This window comes from Lactuca serriola, chromosome 1 (genome assembly GCF_051521515.1).
Source record: "Lactuca serriola cultivar US96UC23 chromosome 1, Lser_US96UC23_V15, whole genome shotgun sequence".
NCBI classification, from domain to species: Eukaryota; Viridiplantae; Streptophyta; class Magnoliopsida; order Asterales; family Asteraceae; genus Lactuca; species Lactuca serriola.
Genome location: NC_136408.1, coordinates 85,050,254 through 85,065,886, shown reverse-complemented (window position 1 = coordinate 85,065,886; position 15,633 = coordinate 85,050,254).

Genomic DNA, 15,633 nt, shown 5'->3' with positions numbered 1-15,633 from the left:
CAATCAATCCCTTCCGTTTCTAATCCTAATGTAACTCCACAAACACCAATCACCAACCAATCAAACCCTTCGGTTTCTAATGCAACTCCACAAACACCATGCTCTAACCAACCTAATGATAATCTTTACTTGAAAGATCTTCCAAAGGACTTGGCGGATAGGCCATTGATTACAAGATACAAACCAAATATAAGAGATGATGTAAGAAGAGCATATTTGCTTCAAGGACCGTGTCAAGTAAGGGCACGTAAGTTTCCTAAAAAAAATAGGTGATAGATTTAGAAGATTCGTTCCTTCATGGTTTGATGACTTTGATTGGTTGGAATATAGTGTGAAAAAGAATAGTGCATATTGTTTATATTGTTATTTGTGTGGGGACCTCATGGGACAAAAAGGAGGGAGAGATGCATTTGTTTCCCAAGGTTTTGATACTTGGAATAAAAAAGATGCATTTCGGACTCATGTGGGTGGTGTTGATAGTTTTCACAACAAAGCAAAAGAAAAGTGTGAGTTTTAGTGCACGTGAAGTTATTGAAGTTGGGTAAGTTATGCAAGTATGACTTTGATGATTCAGATATGATAGACCTTGAAGGACAACTTGAGATATTTTATCATTCTTGCATCAAAGATGAGCGTTTCACTAGTTTGAAAGGAATTTCCGACCTTTCTCGTTTGATGGTTAGTACGGGGAAGCATCGGTCTTATCCTTTGGTTTATAAGCTTTTAAAGTTGGCTTTGATATTACCCGTAGCAACCGCAAGTGTAGAAAGATGGTTTTCAACGATGAAGCTCTTGAAGACCGACTTGGGTAACAAAATTGGCGATGAATTTGTGAACCATGCATTGCTTTGTAATGTTGAGACCGAAGTACTTGCGAAAGTTGAGAATGAAAAAAATAATGGAGTGGTTTCAAAAGAAGTCCGCACGAAGAGGACAAATTTAAATTCTAATAGATCGTTATTATATTATGTTTAACCAAAAAAATAAAATTATATTAGATGTTTTTTATTATTTTTGACCGAATTTTATTTTTAATGTTTTATATTATATTTGACCGGAAAAAAATTTTATGCAACCCCTACTACTAATTCTTGCGTCTGCCCTGGGTGGAATGATAGGCAACAATGAGGAAATTAGGATTTATTAAATAATAAATCATTGCTTAAAGGTCTACAAATAATGCAAACAAGTCTATTGTGGATCCTTTCCTCGTAATGACAATTGTTGACCATTTCCTTTGATTTTTCTTTGGTGTCATGTCAACAACGGAACAACAACAAATCTATTAAAAAAATAATAAATAAATAAATAAATACACGGCAGGAGACATACAATCAGCAAACTGGAAAAGCGTTTTGATTTCATAATGTTTGAAAAAAGGGAAAACGGAAAAAAGGATATCCACAAAACCATAAAAAAATCGAGATGTTCTATACATATATAAAAAATGATCATATTTTATATATTTATTACTGGTATAAGATAATACAGTATTTTATAAAAGTATCTTGTCGAAATTATATAATCTACAAAAGTGAATTTTTACATCTTGAAAAAAGGTTGATACCCACAACTCTAACCGGGCCCACCTAACCCTAGCCTCCAAGGGGCAAATTGGACGGGTGCTTAATGGCTTACTTAACAGTTGTGGCTAATGGAGAGGCAAGGGTTTGAACCACCGACTTGTGTGATATCTTGCTATTGTGCAACCCTTGTGCTAGAAAACCAGCAAGGTGCGAATCCTGCTAACATCTTTTCCAATCGATATGGTTTCATTGGTGTGTCGATTCACAAAATCTTCATCTAGTCTATCTCTCGCCGTTCTCTAATTTCTCTCCCGGTTACGGTTATAGTCGCACTCACACTGTCACACGAGGATACTATTCCTTCCTAACCCTAATGATACCTATATGCAATGATTATAGGGTCGTATACGTTACGTAAATATGCAAGAAACTGAAGACAAACCAAACTTCGGTGCCATCGACGTTTATAACACAAAGTTACAACTTTGGTCTCTGTGTTATACTCATTTCTCCGTTATCACTCCAACAACATTTTTTTTATATGTGTTATACCCTAGTTCCATTATCTCCCTCCCCCTCAACTCCTATAATTTAATGTGTTTTATTTTAATTATCTAGGTGTGAAACCCGTGTATTATATGAGTTAAATAAAAAAATTAAATATCAAAATATAAATATTAAGTATTTTTTAAAATTAAATGTTAAAATAAAAAAGGAAAAGATATATTTATTGCAATTTATGATCATATTTATTTATTATGTGGCTTTTTAATTTTAAAAATTAAAAAAACATATAAATTGACATGTGAATATTATTTATTTTAAGAATACTATAAAATGACAAGTGTCAAAACTTATGAAAAATTGTCATATAGCAAAATGAATCTTCATTTATTAGAATAGATTTAAGACTTGCATCGTAGTTCCCTTTATGACATCTTAACCACTTTAGTTTAAATTAACTATCACATAAATTCCTTCACTAACTTAATTGTATTTTTCTCTTTTATGGTTTAATTAAAACTTTATAATTCACTTCAAAGGCAGATAAATCCTTATTTTATTTTTGTTTATTTCATTTTATACCTTGATTATAACATAAATAAATTTAAGCTGAATTATCTATGTAACGGAAAACTAACCTCATTAACGAATGGATTTTCAGGTCGTTACAGTTTAGTCAATTGTATGTGTTGTCGGATTGTTTGTGTGTTTATTTGTTATATTTGTCAACATATTTCATAGTGAGTTGATGGTGGTTCTGTTTTGTACGGTAGGCCAAGATACTCATGCGGGCCAAAGCTATGCTAAAAGCTAGGTGCAGACCAGCTGTATGCTAAAGACAATAGGGGCGAACCAACCATGGACTTAAAGACAATGTTTGTATGCTTGCATGTATATTGTGGTGTATTTTGTTTTGGGCTAATCATTAAGCTTTGGTTTATAGTTGTGGATTAAGTGTTTCAAGTGATCATGAGAAGGAGAAGACGTGAGTTGTACATACATTGACAACTTTCGTATTTTATGATTCTGCACTTATGAACACACTCTGATTTTTGGGTTTAACTTTCAAAACAAATGGTTTTTATGAGGCTGATTTATGACAATAACTATGTTATTCAAATTAAAAATTAATTTTTTTTAAACAAATTGGTATGTTTCGTAGATTGTGGTGGTGAGTTCGAAGTCCCCTTTCATTCTTGATTCTATTGGAAAAGTCTTTGCGGATTTACATGGTGGATTACATTCTATCCGGATATTAGTAATCTTTTATGTAAGCTTATTGTACTTGTAATTGGTTGCGTGTCACATCGGTGACAATCAAGGTTTGGTACTATTCACCATTTAACATTCGCAAAAAAAAAAAAATACTTACCTTTGGCGACGACAAAAAACGTCGCAACTGATGGCTAGAGTTGTCGCTATTACCTCGTACCTAATACTCAATTGTCGTTGCACTTAATTTCGTCTCTAATAAGTGTCATCGCTAAAAGCCTTAAAAGTCGCTACTAGCATCGTCTCTATTGATACTTCGGCCACAGGCGGCAAGGCTCCTCGGAGGCAGGCGTCGTCGCAATTGGTGCATGGCATCGTTAAAGGTGTCGCTGCTAATACTTTTTTTTTAAAACGATTTATATATAATATTTGTTTATATATTATAAAATACAGATTTAATAGAAAGACAAAAATAATGCATACCACATTACATTAAATATAAAATATACCACATTACATAAACTATCTAATAAATCCAAAATAACATCATCCATAACATTAATATATATATATATATATATATATATTGTTGGGTTTTAGCCATATGAACATTCCTATGTGCATATACAAAACCCTAATGCTTGGATCTAGGTTTCTCTAATGAACATGCATTGAATCCAAGACTTCTAATGGTAATTCTATCATAATAACACTAAGAAATCAAAGTTATAAGTTTACCTTGAATCACTTGCTTGATCTTCTTGTCCTTGGAGCTTTAGAGTCACAATTGTCACTCCTCTAATGGCTTACAAACACCAACTAGCAATAGGATGATTTGAGAGAGTGGGGAGGGATATGAAATTCGGCCAGGGTTCTTCTAAGTGCAAGAGTACCGACTTCATCAACCCTATGGGTCTATTTATACTTGTAAGGCTCCTAGGGTTTCACCTTTAAACCCTAATTGGATAACTTAGGCCCTAAGCAATCCTAATCCCTTTCATGATAAGCCTTGGACGATTTCAAGGTCTATCCAAAGCCTCAAACCGTCCACCCCTTCATCTTAAAGGAATTACGGCCCAAATTATAACTATCACACATTTGACAGTTTATGCCCTTCTATTTAATTAATTTCCTTAAGTCAGCAAATTAATTCCTAATTAATTTATGACTTATATTAATCAAATAACAATATTATTATTCCTTATATTATTCTTATAATATATTAATAATATTCCTTCTCTCATTATAAATCATCCTGTCAAGTTGCTATGGTGAAGGCAACCCAAAAGGACCATGCACAATCGGGTCAAATACTTACCAAATATAGTTGCAGCCTTAGACAATATTCCAACAGTCTCCCACTTGGATAAGTCTAGTAACTATATAAGTATATTTCGATTAGCAATCATAGCTCTCAAAGACGCTGTCAAACTATGATCTTATCAATCTTGTCCTTTAGATAAGGGATCGTACAGTCCTCTGTTCAGATATCATGCAGACATTTCTATGGAACCAATTGTCTAGCATTTGGTTTCTCGATCTCAGATTTATTCGACATAGAACTTAATCGAACACATCAATTCAGTTCTGACCGGGCCCGGCACATAAGTCAAATCAAATCATCGAGTGGCCGTGATATCGCTTTTATTCTCTTAGGATAGAAGTAACTGATAAACTTCGACTTATATGCATTTACTTATTCACCAATCAATTATACACAACAATACGTTTTATGACATCAATTTACTGATGCGGTTTCGCATTATCAATGCATAACCAATAAGCAATTAATAAACCATATATCTAGGTTTTAAGACCATATGATATTATCATCTTGTGATCACTTTTTTTCATATTCCATAAAGTGACTCCAGCAAGTGCGGGTTTATTCCAATGCTCAAAACCTTTTCATGAGCACTCATAAACGTTGTAGCAAACATTTGCCATGTCTAATACCATTTAGACAATCTACACACCAATTCATGACAATCTTCATTCATACCTACTTCCAACATATGAACGATTGTGGACTGTTTGAATAATTCGATTATTCTTAATAAACTCAATTATTCTAGAAGTCAAAACATGCAAAGTGAAACAATAGTTAAACAATTAACAGAAGACAATAACTTTACTTATAAATAATTCTCCTTTATTTAATCATCAATTGTCAATTACTTTTATCTATTACACGTTTCAAAACTATCTAATCTAAACTAATACCATCCTTCAGTCCAATGCTCCTAGCATGCTACAAATGCTTAACCCTACTCAGTCCCTTCGTAAGCGGATCTGCTGGGTTATCTTCCGATGATATCCTCTAAACCACGATGTGTCCTTCTTCTACTCGATGTCTAATAAAATGATATTTTCTGTCGATATGTCGGGATCTACCATGATCCCTTGGTTCCTTGGTCAAGGCAACCGCTCCTTCATTATCACAGAAAATTTCCGTAGGCTCCTTTATGGCAGGCACAACTCCAAGGTCACCAATGAAGTTCTTTAACCATATTGCCTCCTTTGACGCTTCGCTCGCTGCAATGTACTCTGATTCGCACATTGAATCAGCTATAGTTTCCTGCTTGGAACTTTTCCAAGTCACTGCTCCACCATTCAGAGTAAAGACCCAACCCGACTGCGAACGGTAGTTGTCTCTGTCGGTTTGGAAGCTGGCGTCACTATACCCTCGCACCTTTAAGTTATCACTCCCTCTGAGGACTAAGAACCATTCCTTCGTCCTCCGAAGGTACTTAAGGATATTCTTGACCGCAATCCAATGGGCTCTGCCAAGATTCCATTGATATCTACTAACCATGCTCAAAGCAAAGGCTACATCAGGGCGAGTACAAGTAGTAGCATACATCATTGAGCCAACTGCGGAAGCGTATGGTACTCGGCTCATTTCTGCTATTTCAGCTTCGGTACTCGGACTTTGAGTCTTACTCAACTTGGCATTACTTTGTATCGATAATTCTCCCTTATTCGAGTTTTCCATACTAAAACGTTTTAGTACTTTATCTAAGTAAGTGTTCTGACTAAGTCCTATTAGTCTCTTACTTCGCTCTCTCAGTATCCTTATTCCCAAGATATAGGAAGCTTTTCCGAGGTCCTTCATAGCGAAGCACTTCCTGAGCCAGGACTTAACTTCCTGAAAAGTCAGGATGTCGTTTTCTATGAGCAGTATGTCATCGACATACAAAACGAGAAAGCTAACTATGCTCCCACTGGCTTTGACATATACACACAATTCATCTTCGCTTCGTACAAATCCAAGCTCTTTGACTTTCTCATCGAAGCAAAGATTCCATCTGCGAGACGCTTGCTTAAATCCATAAATGGACTTCTCAAGCTTACGCACTCTATTCGGATGCTTCGGATCAACAAAACCCTCTGGCTGAGCCATGTAAACATCCTCAGCCAACTTCCTGTTAAGGAAAGCGGTTTTGACATCCATTTGCCAAATCTCATAGTCATGAAATGCGGCAATAGATAGCATCACTCTAATAGATTTTATCTTCGCAACTGGTGAGAAGGTCTCATCATAGTCAACTCCGGGAGTTTGAGTAAAGCCCTTCGCAACCAATCGCGCCTTATATGTGTGTACATTTCCATCCACGTCGGTCTTCTTCTTGAAGATCCATTTGCACCCAACGGTCTTACGTCCGGGCACATTATCAACCAAATTCCAAACTTGGTTGTCATACATGGACTGGATCTCGCTGTCCATTGCCTCTTTCCGTTTTACAGACTCCGGGCCTGCCATGGCTTCCTTAAAGCTATTAGGTTCATCTAGATTTATTAGTGTACCATCACTAATATATGTATCCCTTTCGGTAGTAATATGAAAACCATAAAACTGGGGTTGAACTCTAACTCTTTCGGAACGTCTAAGAGGTAAGGACTGGTCAATAGGTTCAACCGGAGTTTCCTCCTCGGGTTGAGTGCCAGCGGTAGAGGTTCCTTCATCTATCGACTCTTGAATCTCTTCAAGCTCGATTTGCCTCCCACTGTCTCCTTGGCTTATGAGTTCTCGCTATCGAAAAACTCCTCTCCTCGCAACGAAGACTACATTGTCCTTCGGTCTATAGAAGAGATATCCAAAGGATTTCTGCGGGTAGCCGATGAAAATACATCGCTCACTGCAAGGTTCGAGCTTGTCATGAGTATCTCGTCTTACGAAAGCCTCACAACCCCAAACCTTGATATGTGCTAACGAGGGAGCTTTCCCTGTCCACATCTCGTGAGGTGTTTTGGCAACCTTCTTAGTAGGGACTCGGTTAAGGATATAGACGGCAGTCTCTAAGGCATACCCCCAAAAAAGAGATAGATAGTGAAGCACGACTCATCATAAAGCGAACCATGTCTAACAAGGTTCGATTATGCCTTTGTGCTACACCATTCAACTGCGGTGTCCTAGGTGGCATCAATTGTGAAACTATTCCACACTCCTTGAGATAGTCGTGGAATTCAAGACTTAGGTACTCTCCTCCTCGATCGGATCGAAGCATCTTGATTTTCCTGCCCAATTCATTCTCCACTTCATTCTTGAACTCTTTGAACTTTTCAAACGTTTCTGACTTTTGCTTGATTAAGTAGATATACCCATATCTACTATTGTCATCGGTAAAAGTCACATAGAAGCGGTTCCCATCCTTTATGGTTGATCTAAACGGTCCACATACATCAGTATGTATGAGGTCCAATAGACCCTCACCCCTTTCACATGTACTAGTGAAGGGTGACTTGGTCATCTTTCCAAGTAAACAAGACTCGCATGTGTCATCTTCCCTAAGGTCGAATGACTCCAACACTCCATCCTTTTGGAGTTGGGCTATACGCTTCTTGTTGACATATCCAAGACGACAATGCCACAAGGATGCTCTATCCATACTATTGGAAGAATCCATGCATAAAACATCATTTCCTAAGTTATCTACAATCATAACAGTTTCATAAATTCCATTACATGGTATTGCTTCAAAATATAAGACACCATTTAGATAAGCACAAATAGAACCATTCTCATTATTAAAAGAAAATCTAAAACCTTGTCTAAACAAACCATGAAATGAAATGATGTTTCTTGCCATTTCTGGCTAATAGCAACAATTGTTCAAATCTAAACATAAACCATTCCTAAGCACTAAAGAATACACTCCAATCTTGGTCACAGGCGACGATCTTCTGTTCCCCATGATTAGATTTATTCTTCCATGCTTCACATGCCTATTTCTTCTTAGTCCCTGCAATTTAGAACAAATATGGTAACCACAACCGGTATCAAGGACCCAAGAAATAGCATGAGATGAATCGTTAGATTTAATTGTGTATATACCTGCGAAAGATGGCTTGATCTTTCCTTCCCTGATGGCTTGCAGGTAGTCTGGGCAGCTTCTCTTCCAATGCCCTATTTTGTGGCAGTGGTGGCACTCTGCCTCCTTTGGGTTAGGGTTAGGCTTAGCGGGATCAACTTTGGTCCCACTAGAAGAGGAGCCATCTCGGGACTTTCCCTTGCGGTGGCTCTTAGACGGAGCCTTCCTCTTCTTGCCTCTTCCTTGCCCAATGGCCAAAACAGGAGCAACGGGTGGATTGGGAGTGGGTGCAACAGACTTGTCCTTGAGGTTGCTTTCAGCAACCCTAAGGAGACCTTGGAGCTTACTTAGGGTGACCTCTTCTTTTTTCATGTGGTAGGTCATCCTAAATTGGTTGTAACACGGGGGCAAGGAGTTAAGCACCATGTCGATCGCCAAGTCTTCCCCAAAGTCAACATTCAACTTGCGAAGACGATTGACATATCTTTGCATCTTTTGCAGGTGCACGGTTAGAGATTCACCATGACCCATTTTGGCGGAGATCATGTTAGTGAAGATCTCGTAACGTTCCTGCCTCGCGTTTTGGTGGTATCTCTCCAACAAGTCTTGGTGTATTTCGTACAGATACATGTCCTCATAGGACTTTTGGAATTCGGCATTCATGGTGGCTATCATGATGCAATGTACCTTCGTCGCATCACGCTCGTGAGTTTCAAAAGCAGCCATTTCAACCGGAGTAGCGATTTCTGGGTTGATTTTCTCGAGCTTCTCATCGAGGACATACTCCTTGTCCTCATAGCGAGCAATTGTGCGAATGTATGTTATCCATTCGTTAAAGTTCATCCCATCGAAAGTCACCTTTTGACAAAGGCTCATCATTGTAAACGAGCTAGCAGCAGCGTTGTTCGCGTTCCACATCTATAAATAGAAATGACAAAGATAGATTAGAATTTGAATCCCTAATTATTAGGGCTAGGATCCAACAACAATATTTACATATTAGAAAAGGGATGCCGTGATCTAACATGCAAACAATTTGAAGGTAAGTGAATGACGATTCACTAATTGTCCACCATGAAAACCTAACTTTAAGTTCTTAATGTATTGAGAATTCCTAGGTTTGGATGAGATTCATTGAAACTTTTCAATGGCATGTTTAAATCTCGATATACCCCTCTCGTTTGTGACTGGGATACCGAGGATCACAAAGTGGGTGTGAATTACCATGCAAATTCACATTGTGCCTTCATTGTAACAATCACCTATTCGATGTGCCGGTAAACCACACACGCTCCATCGAACTATGATAAACAATGAATCACCCTTTGCCACCTTTGCTTAGAACCAATTAGTGTGTCGGTAAACCACACACGCTCCACTAACTTCTTAGAAAGGGTGCAAAGTGTAATTTCATGGGATTGCATCAATTCACTTTTCCTAAAGTAACTAGGATTGGGAATTTTTTGAAAAAAAACATGTAGTTATTTTATAGGTTCATTATACTTATTAATGAGGAGAGAGAGTTGCCCTATCCTACCCGTTCGGCTAACGACCCTCCACCGATCAAGCAAGTAGTGGGTGAGAGTGTTCACCCATTAAGCGCCATTTTATAGGCAGCAACCTTATACCCACCTTATACACCAGCTTCATGAATGAGGCCTACTAACGGTAAGACTAGCATTTTAATTATACATACATATATATATATATATATATATATATATATATATATATATATATATATATATTAATCTTGTAATATTATATTAGTATAGGGTTGAATTTTAAACTTGTAAAATTCTAGGGTTTGAAATTTAAATTGTCTAAATTAAACTTTTAATCACAAAACATAAATTTCAAAACTTGAGGGCAAGTTTTAAACTTTTCAAAACATAGGGGATCAAATAACAAATAATCTAAATCACATAATTATCCATATGTGATTTATTTAATTATTTCTTGCAAAACAATTTACCAATTTAATTAAGATAATTAATCAATTATCACATAAGGAAATTAATATTTAATTAATTGATAAATATCTTCAATTAGGTCAAGAATATACTCATATATATCTCAAAATCGGATTTATATTGACCTAACAAGATTAAGGTAAGTTTCCAATAGATAAACAGCAAGAAATCCCGAAATTAGCTCTTTCTGACGCTCGAACTCGCCGAGTACCACAATGGACTCGCCGAGTTGAGGCCTACTCGCCGAGTACCACCATGGGACTCGCCGAGTTCATCAGGTAGAATGACAAAATTCGAATTTTGCAAGCAACAAACAAGCAATCAATGCATCAAATCAATAGAAACCAATCTAGGCTCTGATACCACTGTTGGGTTTTAGCCATATGAACATTTCTATGTGCACATACAAAACCCTAATGCTTGGATCTAGGTTTCTCTAACGAACATGCATTGAATCCAAGACTTCTAATGGTAATTCTATCATAATAACACTAAGAAATCAGAGTTATAAGTTTACCTTGAATCACTTGCTTGATCTTCTTGTCCTTGGAGCTTTAGAGTCACAATTGTCACTCCTCTAATCGCTTACAAACACCAACTAGCAAGAGGATGATTTGAGAGAGTGTGGAGGGATATGAAATTCGGCCAGGGTTCTTCTAAGTGCAAGAGTACCGATTTCATCAACCCTATGGGTCTATTTATACTTGTAAGGCTCCTAGGGTTTCACCTTTAAACCCTAATTGGATAACTTAGGCCCTAAGCAATCCTAATCCCTTTCATGATAAGCCTTGGACGATTTCAAGGTCTATCCAAAGCCTCAAACCGTCCACCCCTTCATCTTAAAGGAATTACAGCCCAAAGTATAACTATCACACATTTGACAGTTTATGCCCTTCTATTTAATTAATCTCCTTAAGTCACCAAATTAATTCCTAACTAATTTATGACTTATATTAATCAAATAACAATATTATTATTCCTTATATTATTCTTATAATATATTAATAATATTCCTTCTCTCATTATAAATCATCCTGTCAAGTTCCTATGGTGAAGGCAACCCAAGAGGACCATGCACAACCGGGTCAAATATTTACCAAATATAGTTGCAGCCTTAGACACTATTCCAACATATATATATATATATATATATATATATATATATATATATATATATATATATAACATTCATAATTTGGTATGTTTCCCTTTTAGCCCTTTAATGCAAAATCTTTATCTTTTGGTCCCTGGATAGTACGTGGGCCGTACTCGATGTGTACACTTAGCGTACTAGCTCTTTTCTGGACATGAGATTCACCCACATACGTGGGGCGTAGGTGGACTACGCATGGCGTACGTGGTGTCGGGGAAAACCCTAATTTTTAGCTTGAAAGTGAGATTTGGTGGTGTTTTTAGTGAAGAAGAAGAAGAAGAAGAACACTTGGTGGTTGCTTGGGAGTAGCTTGGGCTTCTAGATACAGGGTCATCTTCATCTTGGCAACTCATTTGACGTCAAAAGCTCCCATCTTGATGATTCTTTATGCTAGATCCAACTTAGGGTGTTATTTATGCATTGTTTAGTCTTTTGAGCTAAAGTCGAGGTTTTTATCTACTCTAGAAGTCATGGATGTTAGATCTTTGCTCCATTGAGGTCCCTTGTTTATAAAAATGTAATTTTATGAGAGATTTTGGTCCATGAAAGTCTTAAGATTCTTATTAAGCTTCTTTTTGAGTGTTGGGTCCTATTAAGTCATTCATGGGTGTAAAGTTTTCAACTTTACGTGTTAAGTCACCTCCTAGAATCAGATCTGAGAGTTTAGCATGTTGACTTAATCAAGTAAGTGCTTAATGGGTTGGGTTGGTAATCTAGGGAGTACATGGGGCGTACCCAACTGGTACAATGCATGTACTGACCCTGGAAAGAGTACGCTAAGCGTACAAGCTTAGTATGTCCCACGTATTCAGTAGCTTGACCTTCAGATTGACTTCTTCGAGTTTGGGCCATATTTTTGGGCATTTTGGATTAAGGCCTTATTGGGCGATTGGAATTCTTAATTTGGGCCATAGATAGGCTATGGGCTTTCTTGGGATTAGGTCCATGATAGTTTTTAGGCCCAATTTGGAAGTTGGGCCACATTAGGCCTTAGGATGCCATTTAAGGAATTAGGGCCTTTTGAGTAGATGGGTTGGGCCTTAGTTTTGGGTCAAGTAAGAAAGAGGGTAAAATGGCCTTTTACCCTAAATACTGGAGAAGTAACATAGATTCTTGATTATGGGTTGAGATCCAATTATTAATTAGGTACTATTTGATGATGTTAACACATGGATTTTCTGGGCCAACAGACTGAGATGTTACCTGAGGATTCTACAGCTTGAGCTGTTTAGCGGGTCGAAGGCACCAATGTCGGCCATGGTTTATTATGATTAGGATGCTAGTTGTCTGCGTGACTCTTGCATATATGATATTGATATGTATACCGGGTAGGGCCGGACGACTATCATGTATTCTATTTATCTTTGTGATTATTGCTTGTGTTTATATGATTATATGTTTATATGTTTATATTTATATTGGGTTGGGCCTAACGCCAGGCCGTGCCTAATGACTAAATGATCTGTTCCGAGTGGGGCTCGATATCGAGTGGGACCCGATGCCGGGCAGGGCCTGATGCCGGGCGAGGCCCATTATATGTTTGATATGTATGGTATGTGGTATTTTGCGGAACTCACTAAGCTTTGTGACTATGGTTTTGAATTTATGTTTCTGGTACGTCTAGTTTGAATGGGAAAGCCCGGGAAGATTGTAGTGCACACACCACATCGTTCCGTATTTTTATATTACTTAGATGTACTTGGTTGTTATTGATACACTTTGATTCACCACGTTTTCTATGATGTTTTTATGGATAACGGTTTTATTAACTTAAAAGAGGAAATTTTTAGTCTTACTTGTAACATTCGTAATTTGGTGTGTTTCCCTTTTAGCCCCTTAATGCAAAATATTTATCTTTTGGTCCCTAGCTAGTACACGGGGCGTACTCTATGAGTACGCTTAGCGTACAAGCTCTATTCTGAATGCAAGATTCATCCACGTACACGGGGTGTATGTGGAGTATGCATGACGTACGTGGTGCAGGGGAAAACCCAAATTTTTAGGGTTTGCACCTTATTTAAGCAACTTATACCACCTTAGGACATTCTATTGATCAACCTCCATCACTCTCTACCCTAAAAACAAAACCCTAAGTGCTTTTGGATGAGCGTTTGAGTGCTTTTTGGTCTGGGATGGTGGCATTGATGGGAGCTCGCACGTTGACCTTACGGGAGTACCGAGCATGTGGGGATCTGGATTAATTTGGGGGGAAGTGATGTGATTTATGAGCATTGAGTTGGCATGCTGAATTAAAGAACATGGTGATTTTGTCACACCCCCAAACCAAGGATGGCGGAAACGTCCGAGGGTGGAAGACTTCATGTATAGTATCACAACAAGAGTATAATAGTGCTCAAAGTAAACACAACCAATATAAATATAATTGAAAAAGTTACACCATAGTATAAATTTACATGTTTCTAAATCAATTACATTATGTTGACAGAAATGAAATGTTTGACGCCTTAGCGTCCCATCCTCAAAAGCAGCTGATTACCTGATTTACTGATTTCCTGAGAATATAAGTAGTTTTGAAAGAGTGTCAACAATTAAGTTGGTGAGTTCATAAGTTTTTGAATGAAACGTTGAAATCCTTTCTTTGTAAAAGTATTGTTTACTCCAGAAAAATCCAGAAGTTCATGAGAATCTCTCATTGGTGTCCTTAATAGGGTAAAAGCACTAAATGATTTGTATAGTTTCTTTTCTTCTCATCTGTTTCTCTATCAGAATTCTCCTAATGAAATTTTGTTGGATCCTCCTTGACTCTTCTATTGATTGCCGGAGGATCTATCTAAGGGGTTTATACAAGAATGGGAATGTCTAAAGAATCTATAAGAAGATTTAAATTTTTACGAAGGTGATCCTTTTTGGTCCTTCTATAATCACATGGTGTGTACCGATTATATATAATCCAGATCAAATAGACCTTCGATGTAGCACCTAGTTCATGGTACGTAAAATTTATCTTTGTGTTTTTCATTTTTTTAACCTTGGACTCGGCGAGTTGTAGGTCCGACTCGCCGAGTAGAGACGGGACCCGGAGCATGTTTAAGTTGGCGACTCGGCAAGTCCCCGCTGTCTGATGAAACCCTAATTCCAAGGGTTTGCACCCTATTTAAGCTAGCTTGTGCGGCCCAAGCTCACCCCCTTTCACCCTCAGAGCACTCTACATCAAACCCTAACTCGTTTCTTGTGAGATTGAAGTGTTTAGAGTGATTTCCTTGAAGTTTTTGGGAGAAGAAGGAGAGTGGATTAAAAAGAGGAGAAGGAGACCAGATATAGTTCTCTGAGGTATATCTCTGCTCCATTCTGTTTGTTTGCTTAAACCCCATTAGAGCACCTTTTGAGATCTTCTTGAACCTTTTCCAAGCTTGTGCATGAAGTAGAATCCGTTATAGGTTGATTATCTACTAGATCTAGTCATGTTTGAGCTCCAGAAGCTCAGATCTATAACCTTTATGGGAGTTAATTGCTTGAATGTCCTAGATCTACCTTCTTAGCCCCTATTTCGCCTTTAATCCCCATTCTATGAATTTCTACACGTAAAGTTGGAAACTTTACATGAAAATCCTGCCCTAAGAACTCAGATCTGTAAATGGCATGGACTGGATTCGAACAAAATCGAGTGTATAGTATTTGCATGTGGCAGACTCAACGAGTTGCTCATCGAACTCGGCGAGTCGGGTCGTGAGTCCTCAAGTTTTCCCCCTTTTTGTTTATGCCGAGTAGAGTAGTGAGTCCTGGGAGGATTCGGTGAGTTGGAAGCTGAACTCATCCGGGAAGGAACTCGGCGAGTCAATTCCCTGACTCGGCGAGTTCAAGGCAACCTTCTTAGATCAAGAACAGACTCGATGAGTTGTTCATACAACTCGACGAGTCAAAGCATAAAGTGTTCATCGGATGAAGATGAACTCGGTGAGTTGTTCATACAACTCGGCGAGTAGGATGAAGGA